Source organism: Zalophus californianus, chromosome 12 (genome assembly GCF_009762305.2).
Source record: "Zalophus californianus isolate mZalCal1 chromosome 12, mZalCal1.pri.v2, whole genome shotgun sequence".
In the NCBI taxonomy this organism is placed as follows: Eukaryota; Metazoa; Chordata; class Mammalia; order Carnivora; family Otariidae; genus Zalophus; species Zalophus californianus.
The window spans coordinates 62350652-62367483 of NC_045606.1; positions in this window are offsets into that span (position 1 = coordinate 62350652).

Below are 16832 nucleotides of genomic sequence, written 5' to 3' on the forward strand. Positions count from 1 at the left end.
TTCCCAGGCTAGGCCCACCCTTACCGCCCTCTTTCCAGCTATCCCCCTAGGAAGATTTCTTCTCTGATTGATTAGGGTTCCCAAGCTTTCCTGGAGCAAAATTACTAAGGCAAGGATCTCTGTTGGGAAGAGCCTATATGGCATGTCTGTGAGGATGGGAATAAAGTGCCCTTCTCCTGGGGGAGGCAGCCCACGCCAGGCCAAATACAGAGCTTGGTGAGTGCAGCATAGACTGAGCACCGCTCCCACATGGTCCCTCATAGTCAGGCATTTTTGGGTTCCTAGCCCCAACACCTCACTATTAACCTCCAACAGTCCCATCTTGGTAAATGGTCCTCCCAGCCACTCTATCGTCAGATCAGAACCTGTGAGTCATTCCTGTCCCTTCTGTGTCTCTCATCCAAACAACTACCCAAATGTCTGGCATCTCTCTGCTCCTCTCCACACTCCCCCGTCCCTCAGTCCATGAATCTGGTTGTGCTTCTTGGCCCAGGCAACCTTAGGGCACATGATGACTCCGGAAGACCCCTTTTGGCCACCTCTGTTTCATTATCTACCTTTAGATTCATACACTTTTCCCTGTGGTGAAATGATTACAATAGTCTTGAATTCACACTTATGCCCTCATTTCAGAGAGCCTGAACTGAGCTCTGGACAAGAACACTAGCCTTGGCCAGCACCTGTCTCCCTGCCACCGTCCTGTAGCCATTGACTCTTCTCCCTGGGGAGGCCACTGAGGAAAGGCCCCTGGACCTGAGTCAGAAGCCCAGCCCTGGGTGACGAGTCAGGTCTGCTAGACATGTGACCCCTGGCAAGTTGCTTAATTACCTGAGTCTCACCTTCTTCTCTCAGATGGGCAAAATCAGGCCTCCCTTACAGGGCTTTATAATTGCAAATGTTACAAGTGAAAATGACGTCAAAAAGATCTTTCAAAGTAGGGACCGTGTCTGACTCACTTGTTTGGCATCTTACACGATGCCCGGCATGTAAATCCCCATAAGAAGTGGTTGAATGAATGATTAGTGCACAGCAGTCATGGCACCAAGTGGACTTCAAACAGTACAAAGTGTTCCCCAAAGAAGAAAAGTCAAATTGGAGCTGATGATTCCTCTGCCTATAGAACAGCCTTTCAACCTTCCTCATGAGACTAATGCTTTGGGCAATTTTAATAAGGTGGCACTAAATTTAATAAGGTTTCCCGAAATCATAGCAGGTATTTAAATTCAGTTTAAATCTGACTTCCATTCAACTTGCCCACACTCTTAAAAGTATAATTTTTTACTAGCAGTCACTATCATTATGCCCCATGGCCCACAGTGGCCACTGCCTCCCTGCTGTTTTGTCTCTACACAAAGCCAGCCTCATAGACATGAAGCTCCATCACTCCTCAAGAGAGCATGAACATGGCTCATGACAACTATGGAACAGGGACAAAAGTCAGGTTCCCTGACCAGAGCACCCAGACCCAATGGAACTCAAAGGCACCATGGCAAACCCATGGGCTGACCTTCTATATCTCTGCGGGAAAAACAGTCACAGATATCTTAGGCAATGGTGTGTTTGAGCCATAGTTTCTTCTGGCTGCAACTACCTCTGACCTTTATTTAGTGTGCTATAAGATTAGTCAGTACCAGGTGTGGGGATGGGTTAGCCTGGGGATGGGTATTAAGGAGGGCACGTATTGACTGGAGCACTGGGTGTTATATGCAAACAATGAATCATGGAACACTACATCAAAAACTAATGCTGTAATGTATGATGATTAATATAACATAATAAAATTAAATTAAAAAAAAAGATTAGTCAGTACCTTTGGGTCACCCAAGTGTGCTTGGGTACCCACTGCTCAGCAAAGGCAAAGCACAGGTGCTTCAGTGCCACTTAAAACAGTGGTTCTTAACACCAATAGCATGCTGAAATCACCTATGGAACTAATAAATCATACAGACACCAACACTCACCAGAACAGATTCTGATTCACTGGTCTTGAATGGGAAGTCTAAGCACTGGTATTTTTTTAAAGCTCACTGGATGATTCTAGTGAGAAGCCAGGGATAAAAACCACTACTGGTTTGCAATATTCATCCCAAACATTCCTGGTCTATTTCCAACCTGTTTCCATCATGATGTTTCCATCTGGCTCCTGACTCCAGGCCATGTCTTCCATTGCAAACCCCACCTGTACTTGGCTTCCTTCTTGATTCCTGACTTTCTCTCAAGAGCTTCACTTAGATACACCCTATCAACTCTTCTCATTTCAGACTTCCTTGAGAGGGTTCTGACATTCTGTTGCTTCCTGGGGGTCAACAGGAAAAATAATGATAATCTTATATATGATAATATACAATTATATATAAATATATATATATATGGTGCCACATCCTGACTTAGTTTGCACAACTGACCTCTGGAACAAATATCCAAAGTCTCAGTGGCCCACCACCATAATAAAGATTTATTTCTTGCTCATTACAAAGCCCAATAGTGAGTAGGGGAGGTGTGTAACTGTGGACTTATTCAGGGACCCAGACTCCTTCCACCTGGTCACCCCACTGACCCCTAGGTCCCCAGAGTCCTCCACTGGATACTCCACATCTAGCTGGCAGATGAAGGAAGAGAAAAAAGGTGGAAGACCATGAAGAAAAATTTTAGGGACTAGGCCTGCAAGAAACACATATCCCTTCTTCCCACATTCCATTAGCCAGAAATCAGTCATATGGCCCCACCAAATTGCAAGAGGGTGTCTGAGAAATGAAATTAAGAAAGAAAAGAGGGTTGGTAAATATGAATCCTCTGAAACCCTATCCTTACCACTGTTTTGACAAAATTTGACATCCAATTCACCAGGTGCTGACACAGTTTATACCCGTGTGCTAGGGCTGAGGAAAAAGATCTGCCCACAAATCAGAGTTATAACCTTTCAGTCTTAAATCCAGGCTCAACTGACCAAAGCACCTAAGCCCACCAACACGATATAAATTAAAGCTTTGCCCCAGAAAGAACACCTCTTTTCATGTGGTCTGTTGTTGGTGTTATCATTTACAGAAGGTTTAAGAGTATAAAGAGTTTTAATAGTATATTATAGCTCTGACTTTAGAAAGCAAGCCAAAATTATAATTCATTTGAAATAATTCAGTTGAAAATTGCATGATTCCTGTGACATATGATTTTTTTCTTTCTCTAACTAGGAAACATAAATATATAGAAATAGAAAAATGCCAGTATGTTAAGAAGCAAGAGGAATAACAGAGAGAATGGGTGAATGATCTTTAGTAGGCCAGCAAAATTTGCCACATCAGAGATGCTTGATGAGGCTCTGGGGAATGGGGGGTTAGAATAAATACAGAGCATCCAAGGTAACAACCTGCATAGCAATAGGTCCCAAATGGACCACCTGGTATAGGTAGAATCAGCTCCCATATGCACTTGGACATAGGTAAGAGAGCACAGTTTCTTAGGGGTCTAACATGGGTCAGGCCACCATGTGGCAGGTTCTGTTCTAAGTACTTTATGCATACATCTCATTTCAAGCCTTCCAATAACAAGAATGCGTTATGGAGTTAAGAGTTTCTCACTGCGGTTCTGAAATCCCTGGAGAAAGTAATTTCTCTCAGTGGCAACCTTGGCAACAGAATTATCAAGAGTGCCAGGAATGCTGGAACCAAAGAAAACAGACAGGCAGCCCAAAAGAGGATTTCCGACACCAAAGTGGATCCACCTATTTGGATCCAACTATTTCATACTACAAGTACAAAATGACTTATAATAGATTCTCCTCCATCTGCTGTTCACTGGCAGCTAAATTCATCTCGTACTTTCTTCCAGCTTAGTAATTCACCTCAAACAGGATAGCAAACATGTTCTTTGTCACCAGCAAACATGTACCACACAGATATACACAGCTAGCTACACACACACACACACACACACACACACACACACACACACTCCATTTTTGTGTCCTGGAGGTGGCCTCTGCTGTTGATGATGATGATAAGGATGCTGGGGTTTTGGAGATAATGTGACAGACCAACACAGTTAGAGTAAAGATAAACTACATTTAAGAAAAAAGAACAAACTATAAAGTAGGATACAATATGGTTGCAATTATGTAAAAATACACTTTAGAAAGACAGGAAGGAAACACAGCAAATGGTGATGATGATTATATTCTGGTGCTGGGGTCATAGGTAACTTGGTTTCCCAGAGCTAGTGAGTTCAGGCTTGTCCTAGTTCACATGGCCATAGATTGGCTGCACCCTTGGTGGCCTCCCACCCAGGAACATCAGTGAAATTTGGTTTCTTCTTTTATGTGTCCTCCAAATGTCCTCCAAATGTTGTACTATGCCCATAATTGCAAAAGAAAGAAAAATACACGTTTTAAAAGTCAGTTGTCAGTACAGACATGGATATCTAAATTGATTCCTGTATTCTCATGTTTAAAAACATTTTATAATTTGAAATGTATATTAGGGCACCTGGGGGGGTCACTCGGCTAAGTGTCCAATTCTTGGTTTCAGCTCAGGTCATGATCTCAGGGTCCTGGGATCAGGCCCCATGTTGGGCTCTGCACTCAGGAGGGAGTCTGCTTGAGGATTCTCTCTCTCTCTCCCTCTCTCCCCCTGCTCTCTCTCTCTCTAAAATAAATAAATAAATCTTTAAAAATAAGAATAAAATAAAATGTACATTAAACTAAATTATCCTGAGCCAGATCAATGACCCATCCCTAGACTATAAGCTTTATGGGGACAATGTCTGTTTCATTGACTGATGTACTCCAAATACCTAGAACAACATCCAGCACCTAGCAGGCAGTCAGTACTTGTTGAGTAAATATATGAATATTCTGGGTCTGACAGTAGCTTCAAGAAGAAATATGGAAATTAACATGTCAGCCTTCTAAGTCAATCCTCCATGGACCTGGGTAAGATGGTCCATCTTTACCACAGGTTGAGTAAACAATAATTCATGTTCATTGCCCAAAAACTCCTGGTTCCTTGTTTTAGAAGGGATTTCATTCTTCCATCATACGGGACCTAATAAAAAGATCCTGCTACCGCTATCATCAGTAATGCAACACCTTATATATTGGTACTTTATAAAATATTAGGCATGTTCACCATACAAGGCAAGCTGATGCCAAACGAAATAGATTACACACTTGAGTGGTTGAAATTCTAAATTATGATCATGAATTTAAAAAAAAAATCTTCATGGGTAGGGAAAGCGCAAAGTCTCTACATTGACGAGATGACGGAAATCTCAGAATCACAAGCAAATTTTTCCAGATGTTGATTACCCCCAAAACTCTACCAGAGAATCAGTCTATATTATCATGAGAAAAGATAGCTGTTATAGTTGGCAGCAGGTGGGAGTATTAATGATTTAATGCTGAGATGCTTTTGTCAGCTATTTAAGTTACAAAAAAGGTATTTTTTTGCATTGTGATAAATTCTTGCACATCTATTTGGCAATCAAATTTTCTAACAAAATACCTCTCTAGACAGCAAAGGGCATTTGGAAGAATGGAGGTAATTGGGTTTCTTCTTTTCATATGAGTTGCCTCTTGGCTTCATTAATTCTCTCTCTGATTTTGAAGATATCCTGCAAACCACAAAGCATTGTCATTAACACGTAGCCTGCACTCAGCACATGGTTATGGGAGCAACTAAAAATGTGTGACAGCCGAAGTGCATCTCAAGGAAAACTAAAGGGTGCTGGAAATGCAAGAGCACGTGTTGGAAATAATAAGAAGTGGAAAAGGGTAAAAATGAGGTGTTAATTCAGTGATTAAATTGAAAGAAGGAAGAGAAAAGCCAATAGGTCCTTCTAGTAGTTGTCTTCATTTTCAACTCCTGTTCGTCCTGTGCCAACCCTCTCACATACACATCGCCTTTAGCCCTCACAAGAATTCCCATTTCTCACATGAAGAAACTGAGGCCAACCACAGCAAGGGGGATGTGAGATCTAAATGGGGACCAATCTGACTCCTCTCCAGGCCTCCATCCACAATGCTAGGCTGCCTCTCTTCACCTTCCGAAAGGTGTAAAATTCCAGACACTCCCATCTGATGGTCCTTCCACTCACTCTTACTTTTTCAACTTCTTCCTTTTTTAGTCAAGTCCAAAGAAATAACTGAACAGGAGGAGACCGGTGCTAGTTAGAGGTCTCTTCCTTTCCCAGCCGCACACCTCGAATACGGACCTGCAGCCCCGAGGTTCACTGCCTTTGAGCTGCCCTTGAGGTTTCTCTCCCTGGGGGAGGGAGCCTTTAGCCACCTCCCAAGCTTCTCCCCCACCCCCAATTCCAAGTATCTTTGGTGGGCTTTGTTCCCATCCACAGCACTGGCTCAGACCTCCCACAGCTTCCTGCTGTACCACAAGAAAGGAGAAAACCCCAGATGCCGTGAAGATGACTTGCCCTGAAATCAGCAGCTGCTCAGGGGACTACAGACCTGCTTCCCTGATACCCAGATGGAGCCTTGAAACCTCTCAACAGGGACTCTCCTGGGAAGATGGGAGGGACATCCAGCTGTCTTGAAGGAGTAGGAAGGAAAAGAAAAATTGGAGAAAATGTGCATGAGTGCCCAGAGGCCCAGCGTCCAAGCCCCACAGTCCACCTGCCTTGGTCCCTGCCTTCAGGCAGCTCACAGTTTAGACCAGCTGACCCTCAAGTGAATAGATGAATAGACATAGACGGTGCCAAGACAGAGGGAAGTTAGGGGAGAGGATGCAGCATGAGGACTATTAGTCCAGCCCACAAATTCCTGGAGGAGATAACATATCTCCTTTTTGTGTCCTGGAGATAATGCTAGTCTCATTTTTGAAATAGAGTGATAAAAGGCCATAAGCAAAAGTGATCGGGTTTTTTTATTTTTAGATTATTAGTGTCATTTTCACCCCAACCACTTTCACATCATTTTCATCCTGCCCATACTCACAGTCATGCAGTAAAACATCGCGAAGAACAGCACAAGCTCCATAGCCATACGCTCTCATTGGCCATATGACCTTGGGCTCTGCCTCAGTTTCCTCATGCCTGATCACAGTACCTCATATGGCTGTCGTGAGAATAAATGGCTCAATATGTGAAAGGTGCTTAGAACAGTGTCCAGCCGGTGGTAACGACTCACAAATTTGTCAGCTATTGTTCTTATTGTCACTGTTACCTTGTTTTCAAGCCCTATGCATTTCCCTGCACTTTTGCATACTGTCTCTTTGACACAGTCACCTGTGAAGAGTGGGAAGTCATAGGTAAAGGGACCGAGTCAGAGAGGGGTATAGACTGCCCTGACAACTAGTTAGTGCATTTCTTGCTCCAGGACTTCTGATCGCCCACGATTTCCAGCACTTTGCGACACTCCTTAGGTTGTTTACAAACGCTGAACTCTCAGAAGAAAGTTCCTTGAAAAGCCTTAACGACTGCAGTGCTCCTTCCACATAAACAAGGAGGAAAATGGCACTAGGAGACAAGGCGACTGGCAACAGTGAACACATCGGAGGACCTCACACCTGGAGTTAACTCGGGGATGCTTGGAATCAGAACCGAGTCTCCTTCTGAGTGTGATGAAATCCTTCCACACTCCAAAGTCTCACAGCATCCCTGTGTCCAACACTCCCCAAACCGTCACCACCCACAGCATCAGGAACTTTGGAAAACACAGGTTCTTCTCCCCCACTGCCACCCCTGGGTCGCCGGCCACGCAGCTGTGCTTTGCCGCCAGCACCGCTTGGGGGCGCCCGTGTGTTGGCAAGGCTCCACTCTGCACCACTTGGGATGGTCACTTAACAGAAAAGCAACAGGACTCAGCCATCAAAAAGAACGAAATCTTGCCACTTGCCACGACGTGGCTGGAACTGGAGGGTATTATGTTCAGTGAAATAAGTCAGAGAAAGACAAATACCATATGATCTCACTCATATGTGGAACTGAAGAAACAAAACAGATGAAAATAGGGGAAGGGAAGGAAAAATAAAATAAGGTAAAGAACAGAGAGGGAGACAAACTATAAGAGACTCTTAACTATAGAAACACACTGAGGGTTGCTGGAGGGGGGTGGGGGGGTAGCCTAGATGGGGGATGGGCATTAAGGAGGGCACAGGATGGGATGAGCACTGGGTGTTACATGGAAGTGATGAATCACTGACCTCTACTCCTGAAACCAATATTGCATTATATGTTACCTAACTTGAATTTAAATTTAAAAAAGAAACCAGAATGGCAGCAGGAGCACAAAGTGGGGAAATGCTAAGAGAACCACTGAGTGAGAACAAGTGAAAGCGATATGGGAGCAGGAGTCTTTTCTCCAAAGTGCACGCGCCTCCTTGGGCTGCCTGTGGTCTCTTCTCACCAGGACACAAGGACCCCACTTACCTGGCAGAAGTGACCAGGGTGAAGGGCAGTGAGCACGGGAGTAAAGGCGAGAAATCATTAAGTGGCTGGCTATGGGAACGTTAAAATGGACCACATTTGCCTGGGTATTTTCCCACAAAAACAGCACAGAGTCCTGCCGCCAGGCCTTCAGTGTGGCCGAGATACCTGCACGAGGCGCTGCCTTGTTCCTTGGGAACTGGAAACGCTTAGGAGGCTCCAGAAAGACACAGCCAGTCCAGTCAAAGAGCTCAGGACTAAGGAACAAAACACCTAGATTCAAATCCCAGCTCTGCGATGGCTGAAAAAAAGCATTCGTGTCTGAGTCTTGGTTGATCCATCATTTCAGTGGAACTGACCGTACTTGTGCTCCCTTAAGCTTTGCTAGAGCAGAAGAAAGAAGAGCATTTGGAGGATTTTGAACAAGATCAGCTCCACGGGGCTTACCTCGTTCTCCTGCGCCCTCGAGCTTCTCGGCAGTTTCCCCCGGGCCATGGCACTCCTCCGCAGCCTCTGCACTCCTGGCTTCTGTCAGCAAAGAAAAGAAACATCCCATCAGGGCCCCCCGCCCCCCCACCCCGGTGATAACCACAGGAGCACATCCTGGGGTACCTGTCTGGGGTGCCCCATGACGTTGTTGACTAGTTCCTCTGCTTGGCCTTTGTCTTTGGTTTTTCCTGTACTCCCATGCCTGCTCCACCCTGGCTGGCCTTCCTCCCTCTCTCTGCCCCTTAACCACTGCTGTTCCCAAGGGTTCTATTACAGGCTCCTTTCTTCTTCTCTCTCTCCAGGTGATGGCATCCGTCCCCTTGGGTGCTATTGACTCCTAGATCTTCAGCCAGCACATGAAGGGACTGAGCCACCTGGACAATGGGCAGCCGTCAGTGGAAAGGAGACCATCTGGGTAAGTGAATGGAGCTTCCTGGAGAACCCCATGTGGGAAATATTCCTGCATCCTGAGAGCACAGGTCCAGAGGAGGCAGGAATAGAAAAGTAGGCCAAACTCTGCTGTAGAATGTGATTTGCCACAACGCTGTGAGTAGTTATAATGACTCCCATTTTTCAGATGGAAAAACAAACCCCAAGAGGTTAAGGTCACAGAGCTCATAAGCAGAAAAGTCAGGATTTGAACACAAGCCTTCAACAGGTCTGGTGCACGTTCTTCCTCCCCACAGCCAGCCCTGTGGATTCAAAGTCTGAAAAGTTAAGAAGTCCCTTCTAAAGTGAAAGTATTCCTACAGAAATGTTTCTTGATATAGTGTTTAATTGCACATATTTTGATGACTGAAAGTATTTTCTCTCAGTTTTGTATAGTTTGTATGCTTCCTGAGCATAAATAAATAAAACACAATTATACATTTTATTATCCCCAAATCCAAAACAAACAGGCTAGATAAAAGACCCCCCAGAATGCCATAGCCTGGGACACAGAGCAAAGCGTCCCTGCACACAGCCCAGCCAAGTGGCGGGTGAAGGGGAGGAGACAAGGTGATTTAACATCAATTCAAAGAGTGCCAATTTGCCAAGCAGAATCTTCGACCTACTAACTGATGGATTATTGACTCACCACACCTTGTTTATAGTAACATTTTGCGCAGTTCACAGAGGTTTGGGTTTCATTGAGACTACCCAATGTATGGCATATTTTCAGAATGACAACTGCTTGTGCATTTGGAATTTCAAGTATCTTGTGTGTCACTAATATCAAAGATTTTATAAGAACAGAATGGGTTTTTCTTGGCCAGTGCATTTTCAGACCAGTCTGCTACTTTTTTCTGTTCTTCTTGGTTAATGGATTTGCTTGCTTAATAGAAGAAAAGAAAAAGGTGATCTTGAAGGTAGTGTGCAAGGAATTGTCCTAGGAATATTGTCACACTTGCACCTACAGGCCCTCCAGAAGCTCACACACACAAACACATCCATCCGCACTGCTGCACACGTTCACAAAATAAGAGTTTCATCTGCATGTTAATTTTCACGTATCTGTGTCAATTTAAATAGGGTCACGTAACACACTTTCTGGGGGAAATAGATTACATAAAAAATTAATAAACAAACAAATGAAAGGAAGAAAGAAAGAGCGAGCAAGTAAAGAAGTATTTCTTAAGCACCTCCTACTCCTCTGGGGCTCTGCCTCATACTGTCGCCACAGCACTCCATCTCATTGAAACCCACACCACCTGCAAGGTAGGTGGCGTAATACCTGTTTACAGGAGAGGAAAGTGAGGTTCGAAATCAAAAGTGCACCACTATCAAGTGACAGAGCCCTGATTCAAACTGAACTCCATCTTGCCCCAGAGGTTAGGAATCTTGGAGCGGGGGAAGGACTAAGATAAATTTCCCTCCGGTCCTGATCCCTCTTATATGGCAGTCCTCATCCACTCTTCGCTGAAGAAACAATTGCCCAATGACAAAAGGATGAAAACTACAAAGAGGTTTATGTCAACTCCAATCAGTGTGCACATCCTAAAACAGACAAATTAATTCTTTTGTGAAGCAGCCTTTCTTTTAACACGATCACAGAGCAGAGCCATGCATTGTTAGCTTGGCTTTGATTTGCCAGAAGATAGCACAGCTGAGTTCCAAAAGGAAAAATAATCCACAAAAGGCGAAGTGACAATGGATGTGGGAGAGGAAAGCAATCTCTACGTCACCGTAAAATTACCTTTGGGTGGCTGTGAAAACGTAAGCATAGTATGTTAATTTCTCCAGAATGCATAAAGTAGATGCCCCACAATTACAGAACGTTCCTGACTTCTTTCTGCTTTCTCAAGTGCATCGTTCAATAATTAAAATCTATTATATTCCTAGAGCAAAACAATTAGTAACACCTCAGCAGGCACTGGGGAGGAGAGAAATGGAATTTTGATAGCAGGTCTGCTAACGTGAGATGAAATCAGCTTGATGCGAATTATTTTTCTCATTCAGTGTCTATGTTTACCAAATGGCCTAACTTCCAGAGAACAGGGTTCTTTCTATGAATGCCTGCTGAATTAACCATTAGGATTCCCTATCTCTCCACATGACCAGCCCTTCAAGCCCCATTTCAAACCACATTGGTTGTTCAAGTCCCCTTACCCCAGCTCACAAGAATCATTCTCTTCTCTACCTCCATTTGCGCTTTTGCTCATTTACAATTAGCATTTCATATATATATTAAATATATTAACTATGGACCATATAACATGTGCCAGACAGACATCTGATGAGATTTAAAGACAACGTGATTACAATAATAGCTGATTTCAGTGAATCCTTACTAAAGGCAGATATTATTCTAGGTACTTGCATGTAATTAAGTTATTGAGTCCTTGCTGTCTATGAAGAATGTCCTACTGTTACCCAATTCTACAGATAACGTAAACGGAGTTACTTAGTAAGTTGCTCGGCATTACTCAGATCATCAGTGTTGGAACCAGAATTTGGATCCGACAGCCTACCCCTAGAGCCCTGGCAATTGATCACTACTCTACAGCTGCCTCTCCAGGCCCACATTCAAGGAGCTCACAGTTGAAATAAAGACAGATGTGGAATCAGAAGATGACACAAAAGTGTGATCTGACTGAGCACACGGAGGAAGGGTGACCAACAGACTGGGAGAGTCTCGTAGGAATTTGTGAGGAACCACTCTCCCAAAATCTGGACTTCTTTCAACATAAATTAGTTTCATCTATTTTTTTTTTTTTTTTTTAGAGAGGGAGAGTGAGGAGGGAGGAGGGACAGAGGAAGAGGGAGAGAGAGAATCTTTAGGGTGCACACCCAGTGCTGAGCCCAACATGGGGATCCATCTCACAACCCTGCGATCATGACCTGAGGCAAAAATCAAGAGCCGGACGCTTAATCAACTGAGCCACCCAGGCGCCACTCATCTATTTTTAAATGTATGTAAATGGAATCATACAGCATAGCTTCTTCAGCATCTGGTTTCTTCCATTCAAAATTCTGTTTATCTAGAGGAGAAAACAGGCAGCAACCTCTTTGAACTCGGCCACAGCAACTTCTTGCTAGACACTTCTCCAGAGGTAAGGGAAACAAAAGCAAAAATGAACTATTAGGACTTCATCAAGATAAAAAGCTTCTGCACAGTGAAGGAAACAGTCAACAAAACTAAAAGGCAACCGACAAAAAGGGAGAAGATATTTGCAAATGACATATCGGCTAAAGGGCTAGCATCCTAAAGAACTCATCAAAATCAACACCAAAAAAAATAAATAATCCAGTTAAGAAATGGGCAGAAGACATGCACAGACATTTCTCCAAAGAAGACATGCAAATGGCCAACAGACACATGAGAAAATGCTCAACATCACTCGTCATCAGGGAAATACAAATCAAAGCCATAATGAGATACCACCTTACACCTGTCAGAATGGCTAAAATTAACTCAGGAAACAACAGATGTTGGTGAGGATGCAGAGAAAGGGGAACCCTCTTTAGGCTGTTGGTGAGAATGCAAACTGGTGCAGCTACTCTGGAAAACAGTAGGGAGGCTCCTCAAAAAATTAAAAATAGAACTATCCTATGACCCAGCAATTGCACCACTAGGTATTTACCCAAAGGATACAAAAATACTGATTCAAAGGGGTACATGTACCCCAATGTTCATAGCAGCACTATCAACAATAGCCAAATTATGGAAAGAGCTCAAATGTCTATCAAGTGATGAATAGATAAAGAAGATGTGAGAGATACATATAATGGACTATTACTCAGCCATCAAAAAGAATGAAATCTTGCCATTTGCAACAATATGGATGAAACTAGAGTATACTATGCTAAGAAAATAAGTCAGTCAGAGAAAGACAAATACATGATTTCACTCATATGTGGAATTGAAGAAACAAAACAGATGAAAATAGAGAAAGGGAAGGAAAAATAAAAGAAGATAAAAAACAGAGAGGGAAGCAAACCATAAGAGACTCTTAACTATAGAGAATGAACAGGGTTTCTGGAGTGGAGGTGGGTGGGGAGACGGGTTAAATGGGTGATGGACATTAAGGAGGGCATTTGCTGGGATGAATGCTGGGCGTTATATGTAAGTGATGAATCACTAGGTTCTACTGCTCAAAATTAATACTACACTATATGTTACCTAACTTGATTTTTTTTTTATTCTATTTGTGAACCTCATCCATGTTGTTTGCATATAGATATAATTCATTCTCTTTGCTGAATTTTATACCTTTGGATGAATGTGCCACAAATTATTTATCCATTCTACTGTTAATGAATATTTGGATTATTTCCAGTTTGAGGCTATTAGAAATAGTCTGCCATGAACATTTTTCCTTCACATCTCTTGGTGCACATATGTAGACACAGGTAGACATTTCTATTCAGCATATCCTCAGGAGTGGAATTGCTGGTTCTTAAGTGATATATACATTCAGCTTTAGTATATACTACCAGACATCTTTCCAAAATGGTTACTTCATTTTATACTCTCATCATACTATAGAAGAGTTCCATTGCTCACATTCTAGCCAACCCTTGATATTATAATTTTTTTTCCATTTTAGCCATTCTAGTGGTGTGTAGTGCTATTTCATTGAGGTTCTTGGGGAGGGTTTGGTTTGGTTTTGTTTTTTTAAGATTTTATTTATTTATTTGACAGAGAGAGAGAGAGAGAGCACAAGCAGGGGGAACAGTAGAAGGAGAGGGAGAAGGAGACTCCCCACTGAGCAGGGAGCCTAATGCAGGGCTCATCCCAGGACCCTGGGACCACGACCTGAGAGGAAGACAGACGCTTTACCAACTGAGCCACCCAAGTGCCCCGAGGTTCTTGCTAAATAGCCTTTTAATTAATCTCCCTGCTTCCTCTTTTGCTTCCCTCCAATCCAATTCCTTCCAGAAAAATCCTTTTCAAACACAAATCAGAATGCACTATTCCCCTTCTTAAAACATTCCAATGGTTCCCAGTGCACTCAGAACAAACCCAGACTCAGGGTGCCTGGGTGGCTCAGTCAGTTAGGTGTCTGCCTTTGGCTCAGGTCATGATTCCTGGGTTCTGGGATGGAGCCCCGCCTCGGGCTCCTTGCTCAGCAGGGAGCCTGCTTCTCTCTCTGCCTGCCACTCCCCCTGCTTGTGTGCTCTCTCTCTCTCAGACAAATAAATAAATAAAATCTTTAAAAGACAAAAATGAACCCAGACTCTTGAGTCCCCAGGTGATCTGGCTTCTACTCACTTGTCCAACTTTATCTCACACCAACCACACTCCCTGTCTCCCACCTAGGCTCCAGGTACTCCAGACTTCTTTCTCTCCCATGAACCAGCCAAGCTCTTTCCCACCTGAGGATGTCTGGATATGTTGTTCTCTCTGCCTGGAACCCAACCCCGCTCCCCATCTCCCACCTCAACGCAACGGCCTGCATGCCCAACTGCTATTAATCCCTCAGGTCTCAACTTACAAGTCACCTCCTCAAGTGAGAGCTCTTGTTGGGACTTCCCTATCAAGAGTTTATTTCCTCTGCAACACCTGCACATCTACACATCTTCTTTATTTACTTGTTCACATCCTATCTTCTCCACTAGCTTATGAGGTCCACAAGGGCAAGGACATGACTCTCTTGGTCACTACTGCATACCCACTACCTGGCACATAAGAGGAGCGCAATAAATTTTTATCAGCTGATGGATTTAATAAATGTATCCCTGTTTGGGAGGATCTAAGCCCTTCCTCACTGAGGAAAAGAGATAAAGCAAAATATTCCAAGATATTCTGAAAAGAAGCATAATTCATCAACTTAGCCATTATTTACTGAGCAACTACTATGAATGGGATAAGCCCCAGGTATTTTACAACAAAAACCACATCAATGCTCCCTCTCAGTTGTTGACTAGCTTTTATTCCAGTATGAATGAACTTTGAGGTGCCTTGAGCGTCCTGCTTTCTACTTTTGACCACTCTATATAGATTCACCCTTACTTCAGAGGTGCAGTTTAATTTAAATTACTTTGCCCAGTGTTTTAATTCAGCAAGTTTGTGTGTGAGGAGGGAGGGATTCTAATAGTAATGTTAATAAATTATCACTTGCCACATGTGGGCATTTGATAAGAGAAAAATAATAGCCATCCATTCTTCTACTACCCAGGAAAAATCAGCAAATCTCCAAATCTTTGCTCTTTCTTTTTTCCTTTATTGTCAGTGTTGTACAAAAGGCTCAGGTAAGAACATGTCTGGAATTACTATATAAAGTAGGGCATTTGGGAGATTCTAATTATTCAGGCCTGCGATATGGGTGGGAGGGAATTAAAGCCCTCTATGCCCATACCGGCGGAAATGAATGGCGATGAACTGGAGATAGATTATTAAGAGCCTCAGGGTCTGGACCTGTTTCCAGCTCATTTGTTGAAATCACCTTCCACACCGTGCCTTTGTCTCCCCCATCAGAGATACCAAGGAACCTGGCAGTACCAATAGCGATTCAGCAAATACTGTTCTGTAATCAAGAGTAAATATGGTATCTCCTAGAACCAAATAGATTCAGAAGCTATCTTTGGCCATTGTTACCAGAAGATGAGAGACTGGGAAAAGAACCATCTCATATAGGACACCTACTCTCTGCTAGCTACAGTGCTGGACACCTTCCATAACTTACTTAAACTTCACAATGGCCCTAGAGATAAGTATTATCTCTATTTTGCAGACGAGGGTGTTGAGGCTCAGCAAAGTAAGTGACCTGTCCAGGGTCCCACTTAATAAGTGGCTTGATCAAGCTTGAACCCAGATCCCTCTGGCCCCATGGCCTTGTTTAGTGACACTGATAGATTCCACCTTGACCTTGAACTGTGGGAGTACAAGGCAAAAGAACAGAGGAGGATCTTTCCTGTGCTGGATTTCAAATTGCTCGTGAACCCACAGCACTGTGTGCAGACTATCTAAAGGGGACTGGGGAAAACGTCAAATTAATTGAGATCATCACAGGGTTAGATTACTACTTAATAGACTAGCTGAACACTGGGGACGTGGCCTCAATACAGTCAGAATTTCAAACTGCAGTCTTGTCTCTTTTCAGTGATACATTTGGATATCTAGCTCCCTGTCAGCACCTTTGATGAGAGGGTGTTAAATACACACTTGGGTAAGGAGATGAGCCCCTGGGAGATGGGTGAAGCCCATTCCAGAGCCCCAGGTCATAATTTGTTCCACTCTAGATCTCAGTCCCAGAGAAAGAGGTCAGAAGCAGGGCATGGGAACAGGATCGACCCCCAAGCTTGTTTTATCCCCAGAACAGAAGTGCACCAAGTTCCCTTGAAACACTATGGGTGGGAGGGAAGTTAAGGCCGAAGAGCCAAGAACTACATCTGCTAACAGAGAGGAATTTTCCAATTCAAACAATTAAACGCAGACAATGGTGTCTTGGGAAGATTTTCCTGTTTTCAATCTTGCTAAGCCTTCCTTCAATTTACACACTTTGCCTCCTTTCTGAACGCTGAAGTTAGGCATAATTGCTTTCCTTTCA